The sequence below is a fragment of the Osmerus eperlanus genome, chromosome 1 (assembly GCF_963692335.1).
Source record: "Osmerus eperlanus chromosome 1, fOsmEpe2.1, whole genome shotgun sequence".
Classification (NCBI taxonomy): Eukaryota; Metazoa; Chordata; class Actinopteri; order Osmeriformes; family Osmeridae; genus Osmerus; species Osmerus eperlanus.
This window is the reverse complement of record NC_085018.1, coordinates 16,146,226-16,157,073: the sequence shown is the minus strand read 5'-3', so window position 1 is coordinate 16,157,073 and position 10,848 is coordinate 16,146,226. Positions and strand designations below refer to the sequence as shown.

At 42.1% G+C, this 10,848-nt stretch overlaps 1 long non-coding RNA gene across 1 annotated transcript; it reads left to right on the top strand.

Moving 5' to 3' along the window:
• Window positions 1-8,852: 8,852 nt before the first annotated feature.
• Window positions 8,853-10,447, top strand: LOC134036231 (uncharacterized). Its single transcript, XR_009932397.1, has 3 exons — window positions 8,853-8,981; window positions 10,050-10,203; window positions 10,323-10,447. It is a non-coding gene; the product is annotated as an uncharacterized LOC134036231 (long non-coding RNA).
• Window positions 10,448-10,848: the final 401 nt, after the last annotated feature.

Sequence of the window (10,848 nt, the reverse complement as noted above, 5' to 3'; positions counted from 1 at the left end):
GACTAAATGTAAATGTAATGTCAGAAGACCAGGAGAAATGGGAGGGGAACTATATTTGCTAGTTTGTTACTGTTGAAAACCAGTTTCACACTTGTACGACTAAATCCATAAGGCTGTCAGACTACAACCGCACAGCCATTATGTGAATTACTGCAGGGGTTAAGTTATGATGTCGCGAGAGGGAAGCCTGATCGAGAATGTTTTTTGCCAACCAAAGACTTTAGAATTGCGAGTCTCTCATACATAATGGTTCCACTGTTAAGCTCTGGGCCTCAATGTAACCCCTGGTGCAAATGATGGATGGTAATTAACCATGATACATGAGTTGCCATATGAATATGCTGACAGGGAATGCTTGTCAATGATCGGTAGGCCTTTTAATATTTTCAACAGCTGGCTGTGTTTTTGTTCCATAATGAATTATACCTGTGGATCTTAAGATTTGGAACATAGTTAATGGTGTTGTTGTGCTTCATTGCTTCCCTTCAATCTAATGGTGAAGGTTTCAAATGTCCCCCTCATGCACTATGAAAGAGTTTCCAATTAGATTTCTAATACCAGAGCAGAACTGCACTTCCCCAGGCGTTATAAGAATAGGTCTCTCCCAGGGCACTGGATATTATATCTCATTACTGACAGTGCTATCCACCTGGGATTACGAGATTCCAGTTAGAATGGCTGATCACTTAAGCAGTTCTCTCTTCCCCCCACCCCTTTCTCTCTTTCTCTCTCAGTTTCTCTCTCTTTCTCTGTATCTCTCTCTCTCACACACACACACACACACACACACACTCCCATTCAGTGATTGATTGGTCTCCCCAAGCACCTCTTTAATGTCAAACACAATGTATTGACCTCACTTCCCAAGGAAAATGCTCAAACAAACCACATAAGGCACTTACTGAAGTGTTCACTCAACACATACAGTATTGTAAATTGAGAATTAGGCTTCCACATTTCAAATGGAATTGGTAGATTGGGAGAGGTCCACAGTGTGCTCTTTTCAATTAATGCCCCCCTTACCCACCCCACCCACCCCCCGCCACCCACCCTACCACACATATACACACACACATTTACCATCCCCACTCCCCATGCAAATAAAACATTGATTTCATCAATTTATTTTATTGCTCTAAGCACACAAACTCTCTGTATGAGTTGAAGAAAAGTATGTTTGTATGGAAGTAAACTTGCATCCTGAACAGAGCTCCTGGTTGACACTGTAGGGCTGTACATCCCTACTAAATGCAACACCTGCTCTAAACCAATAGGGATATTGATAGTACTATAACGCCTGTCTTCTTTAGCCAGCTCTAGCTTCAATAATATTTTTTCAATGAGCCTCTCTGTATAAATGCTATGTGACCAAAAGTATGTGGACACCTGACCATCACACCTTTATTATTTGAGCTTGCTGGACATAACCAAAACCTGTTGGGATATTGGCCACTGATGTTGGGTGATTGGACCTGGCTTGCAGATGGTGTTGGAATTCATCCCAAATGTGTTTGATGGTGTTTAAGTCAGGCATCTGTGCAGGTCATAATTCTGTTCTTCAAACTTTGTACTATCAATTCAGGGAAGGCCCTGTCCCATTACGGCTTGATAATTCCCCCATACACTGAGAAAGGTCCATACATTTTTTGGGGATGTGTAAAAACGTGGCTGGCTTTGACAGATCCCTGACCCCAACACCATCAAACACATTTGGGATAAATTAAGATGCCATATGTAAGCCAAGTCTGATCACCCAACATTGGTGCCTAATCTCCATAATGCCCTTGTTGCTTAATGGAAGAAAATCCTGTATCAGTGTTGCAACATCTATTGGAAAGCCTTCCCAGAAAAGGTAAAAGGAAGTTCTACATACAAAGTGGGAATCAACTAACCAATCAGCCAACCAGGTGTCTGTATATATATTTGGAATTTACAGAAAGCAAATTTTCACCCAAACACTAGCTTTCTCAAATCCTAACCTAAACCACTGCCTGTCTGATATCAACCATATCGCTAGTCTTGGCAAACAAAACTAACAGTAGCAGGCTAAAATCTGCAACATTTTCTAATACATTTACATCCCATTCTTAACTCTGTATTAGTGCAAACAATTAACAGTTACTGTATCTACTGTTGTTTCTGATAATTGTTTTCTTTTGTCAGCACAGCTATTGTTTCATTTATAAGGAGGAAAACAACTAGAATCCCAGATAAATGTATCACAATACTTCCACAGAGTCGCTATTGTGATCCAGTGCTTTGAATAATTTGGTTTTAGATTTGTGTGGCAGCATATGGGGACTGAACTTGTGTTATTAGTCCAGGGTTGACCAAGGGTATTTCAGGGTAAAACGTTTGGAAGAATATTAGTTTTGTCACTTTGAAATAACTTTTTGACAAAATGGCACGTTAGATAATATTCTTTCACTTTCATGCATTATGGATTACTTGTATTTCTGGTGAGATGAATGCTCTGTTTATGCAGTGGTCATGTTTTGAATGCAGCATCAAAGGTCCTTTTATTTCCTCCCAAAATTCCAAGGTTACTGCTCTGGTATGTGACCCACATTCTAAACATTGCACACATTAATGGCTTATGTCAAAGACTGGATCAATTCCTCTGTGCTTTGAGGCATAAAGCCACATTACTGTTATGGTACCGTGGCTTCCATGGACATGTACATTGACATTGTTAATGAATGACTGTATTTTAATGACTTGAAAATCACAGGTGGTGGTACTCTATTTCTCAGTGTTGCTCCATCTCTTTTTGTCTGTCTATCTCTCTCTCTCTCTCTCTCTCTCTCTCTCTCTCTCTCTCTCTCTCTCTCTCTCTCTCTCTCTCTCTCTCTCTCTCTCTCTCTCTCTCTCTCTCTCTCTCTCTCTCTCTCTCTCCTCTCTCTCTCTCTCTCTCTCTCTCTCTGTCTGTCTGTATGTCTCTCTCTCTCTCTCTCTCTCTCTCTCTCCTCCTCCTTCTGTTGATAATTATTGCGACAGGGACAGCACACAGACATCTTTACAGGAGGTATAGGAGAGGATAAGACTACAAACGCATGAATATGTATTTCCCTTTAATTAGTAGCTATCAATTTGCAAGTACAAAATCCCTCTTGTTCTGATTTGACAGTGCACCTGCGTTTAATTGTCCTATGGAGAGGTCCTGACCAGGTTCATGCAAATGTCCTGTCATTGTGTTTCTGAGGGGTCCTCCATTAGGTTGTCTCCCCCACCAGCACAGCAAGGCCCCAGGATAATGCAATATGAGGCTCAGTCACTTCTGCTCACTTCTGCTCCCTCTTTCAACCTCTCCTGCATCCATCTATGGAATTAGCCTCTTCACCTCCCTGGCCACATTCACTCCCATCTTTTCTCCCTCCCTCTTTTTTCCTGGGCCCTTCTTCCTTCTCTTCAGCTTCACAGCCCACACATGAGCAGGGGACTTGCACAGACTGCATCATCTTTAATGTGCTTACGGGAGAAACAAGGTCCACTCGCAGACTGGTGTCAGCGAAGCAGCTCACATCCAAACAAGGGGTGGGTGAAATTGAAATGACTGTTGAAATCTCCATCACAAGAAATTACATCTTGGCAAGAGCTGATTCCCTGTTTCAGACTAATGAAGTTATATGCCCTTGCTCTGCTACCAAGATGTCTTCTAATGTGCCTTCATTTGCAAAGATAATTACAACAAGGCTCCACTTACATAAAAAAAATCCATACACACATCCTGTCTGCACCAACATCGACCAGTGTAGATTGGTAATGCACATCGGTGATTTATCTACCCATATGTACATAAAAGCAAGGCCAACTCAAAGGCTTTAAGATAAAAAAAATTACGCAAGCACAAGATAGTCATTTGTAGTACTACAGTCCGCATGTCCTGACCATTGTACATGCATCCAAATGTTTCTCCTGAAAACCAATTAGGTTTTATCCAGCACCTATTTTTGGCAAAACCACAGTACCATCATGTGCATATGATCCATGGATTTATGGAACAATCTGGATCAAATAAGCCCATCATTACATGATCTGTCTGCTGTTTACCAGTGCAACATGGGGTTAGACAAAGGCCCCAACAGGGAAGCAGACAGCCTATGTGGCGGAACCTCTGGGAACATGGGGATTTTAATGACGTACAGTATTCATTAAAAGCTGGCTTCCAGTCTCTCTGCAGGTGTCGTTGCTGTCAGATTAGTGGTACTGAGATATGGCTGGTGCTGAATTTAAACAGCCCATATGTTCTGTCAGCTTGACAGAACTGTGACCCAAAACTGTTTGTCCTTTCCTACAGTGTTAGATTCAACTTCTCAGGCACAACTGTATTTCCAAGTACTGAAGCAGCTGGAGAGGCAGGATATAATTGATAAGAATTTGATCATTCTGGAAAATATAGATCAGTACTGTTTCACCAACACAAAGCAACTGTGACAGAACCTTGCCTCGATTTCACAAACCAGTTGATATGGAGGGTTATGGGAAGGCACTGAACATCATGTATTCAAGTCCAGAGGGTTTGCCTTCCAAATGAATCTCATTTTGTCACCAGAACAAATTATTGGGACCCTCTGCTAGTGGAATGCATGTCAACGTTGATTTAAGGGATTATTTACTTTCTGCTGGAATTGATATCAAGTATGCTGTTCGCCTGATTAGTTAATGTACAGCTGCAAAGCACACTGGATGGAAAACAATTTGATATGAACGTGCCCAAATTTCAACTATTTGTTTTTCTGAAAAGTGCCATACTGTCCAGTGTGAATTCCATACTATTGTGACAAACAATCTAGCGGCCTGAGACTTTTGATAATAAATTATTTGGCTGATTGATTCATTTTATTGATAGAGAAGAATCAGTTCAGTAAACTCTTCCGAAGTCCCATCAACCCACATGGCATTTCTCAACCACCTAGATTTGACGTCTTGGGAGAGATCTCATCCTGTTAATGTGATAAAACATCCCAGGGGTCCTGGAGCAAACAAGAGAAATAATGGAGAACGTTTGAATATTTCAACACCAACTGATGACTGTCTATTTTTGCTTGTCTAATTCATTTGGATACAAGCATCTATCTCAAGCGGCATCTGTCTGCATGTCACCACAGAGTCTAATCAATTTTAGAGTAACGTCAATGACAATTCTTACTTAAAAAATGCACAAGCATTTATGGCTAGCGGCCAGCAATTACACCGTAGGGGGAAAGGGGGGGAGACTTTGCATAAGTACAGTGTGGGAGCTCCAGTAGTAGGCTAATAAGAGCAAGGTTAGAGGATAATGTCATCAGGATGGAACAGGAGAATATGGATTATTTCCTGGGGATATGTCCCTAGGCTCCATTATACTCCCTGTATGTATTTATGACTGACTGACACAGCAGGACCAGGTGGGAGGTAAACAGGCGTCTTCGGGCCACTGCTAAAGCCGCCTTGCTGTGGATGCTGAACGGAGAGCCAGCGTGCCTTCGTAAGAGACAAAAACTAGGACAGTTAATGGATGACCTACAGGTAGAATAATGGTCCAACTGACTGGGGGGGGGGGTCTATTGGGGTGTTGTATTGCAACCCTGCCAGAGGCAGAGATTTATGATGGCTTGTTAGAGGCGCATAGATAAATGATTGTTGGCCTCTGTATGTGGGACATACTTGTTCAGCTTGTTCAAATGTGACAGGAAAAAAGAAGAAACACACTGCTGCTCTCTGATCGAAGGAGAGATCCATCTTTTCACCTATGATGTCGCTATGCTCCTGTTGCTGCTGCATACAAGCCCGCTGGCATGATAGCACAGATAAGAGCGCTGCACAGGATGTTGTGTTGTGATATTTACTTCTGCACCAAAAACTTCATTCCTACAGTTCCAACTTTTGACAGAACTTGTTACCTAGATTTCAAAACTATTTGATTTGACTAAACCTGTTTTAACAGCTGTAATGACTGCAGGGATATCGGTAAAGCCTTTTGATTTGATAGGGTATTACCTGGTAATTGTGACATGGTTCTATGTGTACAGCTGTTTTCATTTGGAATGTAACACACATTAATAATCATGGAGGTTTGACAGATGTGAGGGGGGCTGTAATTGAAATGACATCTCTGGAATGGAATGCATGCATAAACGTAGGTGTAGCTTTAGGTATTATCCATGTATCATCTCTGAATACTTAAGAGGCGTGACATCTCAGAGGAGAGAGACAAGGAGTTAGTCGAAAGAATGGGGAAAAGGTGGAAATTGAGATGTGAAGTGAGGAGGAGGAAATCTGAGCGAGAGAAAAAGAGTGTTAAACGTTCATAGGATACGGGAACGTTTTATTAAGGACTCTGCATCCTTACAAGTTACACTGTGCAAAAATACATTTGAGTTACTACTGTGTGTTTCAACTAGCTACAGTGATAGGTTCAGCATCAGTCACTTTCTATTGCCTACTATTGGTTGATTCATTTCCATAGAGTTCTATTAGGTAAGGGTCTAAATCTACTAATTAAACTATGATTGGGTTCCACTAATCAAACTTTACGATTCCTCAATGATCGGCAAAGTCAATTACATCCTATCTATAAATTTTACTTTCTCATTAAATTTCCCCCCGTTTTAAATTAAGGCGAGCGTTGAGTGTATTGAGTCTGGCTTGATCAAGTGGAAACCACCAAAGCCCTCTGACTCTGTAGCAGGCAATCTCACTGAGCTTCTCAGCCTATCGCTGTGAGCCCCAGCTTCATCAGGCTTATGCCCACTGTGTCATATCTGCATTACAGCTGATGGAAATAGCAGTGACTCTGAAAATATCTTCTGTGTGACTAATGAAGGAGGTGAGCCAGAATCCAGAAGCCCTTCTGGTGGCAAGAGAGAGCAAGGGAAATATTTCTTGACGTTGTCTGAGAGCTAATATCTTAAATGGTGGCAGGCTGTAGTCTTTATGAATGATTTATAGCTTGTGAAAACTAGCATCTGCGAAGTAACATCAGCTGTCAGCTGTCAGGAGATGAAAGACTAGAATTGGTTTGCAGGGTTTGACAAGACACCACCGCATCTGGAAGTTGTGGGAGAGAGAGAGGCATCAGGACCAGCTGCCATGCTTACTACTGCCACCAACACCTCACTGCATGGTGATGAGGTGACTAGGTCACCACGCTGTGACCTCAGTCAAGAGTTTAGGGATGACAAGGGCTTTCATGGCTCATCTGATGGCCCGGATGTTCTGCGTCCCCTCTCAAAATGTAATACATTTCTTAAAGGCAGCGGGAAGTCACTTTTTTTCCATCTCTTAAAAGTACAGCCAATATAGTGATCTGGAAAAAAAGAAAATTCAATTATTCTACACTAATGTTATTTCAAAAGCTATCTGGTAGAGACTCTCATGAGTACTCAGAAGATCATTCATGTTCAGTTCAGAACAAACCGCACCATCTAGCTGTATCAGAGAGTGCAGTGAGCCATGCCCTGCATTTCTACCCTTGAGTCTCATTGGACTTCAAATGCAGAGCCAGTCGTATTCCATGGTTAAATTGTACACTGTATGCACACACAGACACAAGCGTACTGTGGGATGAACACAAAAGCCTCAGAGAGGCAGGTTTATTGGGAAACCTTGGGGGGAGGGGGGGGGTTCGGGGAAGTCAGGTGTCACGCTGCAGGGAGACGAGGATTTACCAATGGTCCTTGGTGCCTGGGCTGTCTAGTCTGTCAACAGTGGAGTCTGTGGTTTAAAAACAAAACTTTTGTGTGGGTATTTGTCCTCTTGCCAGAGGCCTGTTCCATAAAGGCCGCTCAAAAAAGTTGGACTAAAAGTCCCAAACCTGACTTGAATTAGTTTAATTAGTCAAGCGGTTACTACAGCGGTTCCATAAAGGCCAATTACAGCTCACGCACTCCTACTAATTCAAGTCAGATTTAAGTAGTCAAGCTAATTGCGTGTGCACGCAGCCCGAGAGGTAAAACATGGATCATACAATCCACCACGGCAAAAGCAATGCACACGGCCACGTGACTTCTTCCAGAAAGAACGTTCCCTTTAAGCCGTGTACTATGACAGCTCTCATCCACCGCTTCATCAAAATAAAATGACATGCCATGATTGACGTAAACTATAGGCTACTAAAAGGTCGAGGTCCTTTTTTAGACCCTTATTTCGTTGATTAAATAACAGACACCCTCTAAACACATCTAAATTGACTTTTTTGACATTGTTTAATATAAATAGCCTGCTATTAATCAATACATTATCCAGTAGCCTAACTTTTTAACATGTTTTTTGTGTCGGGAAAATGGAGGATAGATGTACTATGGATTTAGGTTCGTTTTGCAATAGGCTACTGTTAACAATTATATATCTATGATAATTATACTAATTTAGATTGAGATATAGGCCTATGCCTGATGCCTAAACATTTGAAATCACAAACTACCATAGCCATACATTTAACGGCTATGGTGTGTATCAAATCATTGTTCATCATTGTTTAATGCATTAGGCTAAACCAGACGTTACAGGAACGTCTGGTTAATTAAGCAAGAACACGGTCTAAGCCTGACAATTAGCCAGACCCGGACCAGGCTAGTTTCGAAGCATAAGTTACCATAGTAACTGAGTTCAAACTACGTTGAGCTAGCTTTATGGAACCGAGTGAACTAGAAATTTGTCTGACTAATTGACTGGCTTATTTGGTAAACTCGCTTTATGGAACAGGCCTCTCTCCTTGTGGAACCCTGGCAGGCTCCATTATGGGAGGGCTGATCAGGGGTGATTGAGGTCAGGTGTGCCTCATCAGCCTCTGCCCAATGTGTTGTTGAGTTCCTTCTGCTTGATGGGTTAAGTGAGTGGTTGTGCGCTGGTTGCACGCTGGAGTGGCACAGAGACCACCCACGCCACACCTTCTCTCGGAGTTGAGCCTGTGTCTCATCTTCCAGACAGACCTAAAGACTGCACAGATGATTCCTAGGGGAGAGAGGGGTGTGGGGTTCCAGCAGCATGGGATGACCCAGGTGAGGCTCTGTCCTAAGCCTGTTAAACACATTAGAGGGAATGGAGAGAGAGGACAGCAGTGTCCTGAGTGGGCGGTGTTATGGGTTCTATTTGGCTGTATGTGCCTCAGCCTTTCAAAGAGAATTGATAGACGAACACCCTGAGGCCTCAGGTATAGCTGTATGGCCCAGGCCTTTTTAGTGACTTACTGTTGGGCGACAGTATGCCTTTTTTTTCCTCGTTTCCATCTCTCTCTCCGCTCTCTCTCTCCCCCTCTCTCTCTTCGCTCTCTTTCTCTCTGTCTCTCTCTGTCTCTCTCTCTGAGAACTGAAAACGTTTGCAAAATGTTTTCATCAGTGTCTGTGGCACCTGATCTGTACCGTGTGCAGGAGATGTAAGGAGCTGAAGCGAGGCAGTTTGAAGATGTTAGCTGGTTAGAAGATATTCAGCCAGCATTCAATGATCAGTTCATTTCCATGAACTATAAATCCATTTAAACTCATGCAGATTAATCTGCAAACCACACCCAATCACACACAGTGTGCATATTGTACCTATTTATATTTCTTGCAATTCATTCTCATTTTCTAAGCGCTTTCAATTACTGTAGCTTGAAATAGACTGCATGTCTCACGTTTGTTTCAATTTATATTGAAAGTGACATATGTTGGTCCATCTTTGTTTTTTATTTTAAACAAACCAAAAACAAAGATTACTCCTTCAATAACCTCTGAATGGTAATGGGAACAATACAAAGCTGTGGCAAGTGGGACATCCATATAAGAATCTGAAAATGAGTTTTGTGCTCTTATCTGGAGGGATCAGCTGCTCATAGTCTGAATCTGTCTGCAGCAAATTGGTCCTCAGATATCCTCCTGACACCATTGCCAATCCATTGTTGTTGATCTCCTCAAGCTCCATGTGATACACACTACACACCATCGAGGCTCCTCATTGTGAAACGCTGACAGAAAAGAACAGCATCGCCACCATTAACTCACATTCACTTAGGAGCCTGTATTCCCAGAGTTGTCAAGACGAGCCCCTGTTCAACTGAAAGTTAACTTTCACATCTACCATCATCGTAGGCATTGGGTCTAAAAGAAGACTTTGGACCATCCAATGCTATAGACTCATTAGCATGCAACATGAATCCTCTCCCATCACAATGGATTAGCTGTGTCCCTGATTCAGCAGCTCCAATTTCGACACTGTGGAAATCTGCATAAAAGAAAACTATTGGTAAAATTGCTGCAGTAAAGATTTTCAAGATGATTATAATACATTTCAAAGATTTCCTGACCTATGGAGAATCCCCACTTTCGTTTTGCTATTGATTTTCTCTCCAAACAATTCCCAAGTGAATAGCATCGGAGTGAGGGTGATAACTCAGATTTGTCCCTGGAAATGAATGGCGTATTGGTTACTTGGTGATGCCTCAGAGTGATTCCGGGGAGAAAACTGATCGTCTGACGCTGTGTGCATCCTTTTTCACCTGATACCCTGCAGGACCAAGGTGCACTGCTCTACCACAATGACAGTATAACGGTGAAAAGACTATACTTGCTTTTCAAGGACATGGGCTTACAATAAACATGAAAGAGGACATCTCAAAGACGATCAATGAAATTACTGTTGCAATGTTGGAAGTGCTGGCTTAAACACAGGAAGGGTTATCCAAGAGAGAATTTTACCTGTCATGTTCATGATGCAATCCCCAAGGTGCTATTTGTAACTCTTACCTCACTGCAGAATGGTGTCACATCAATACAGATGGTACAGTAGCTAAAGAAAAAGTTGATGTAATTTCATCCAGAGCTCCACTTAGTTCCAATTCAGAGTTATTCAGAGCTTTCAGAGTTAAGACTGTATCTCTGGTGATGGTAA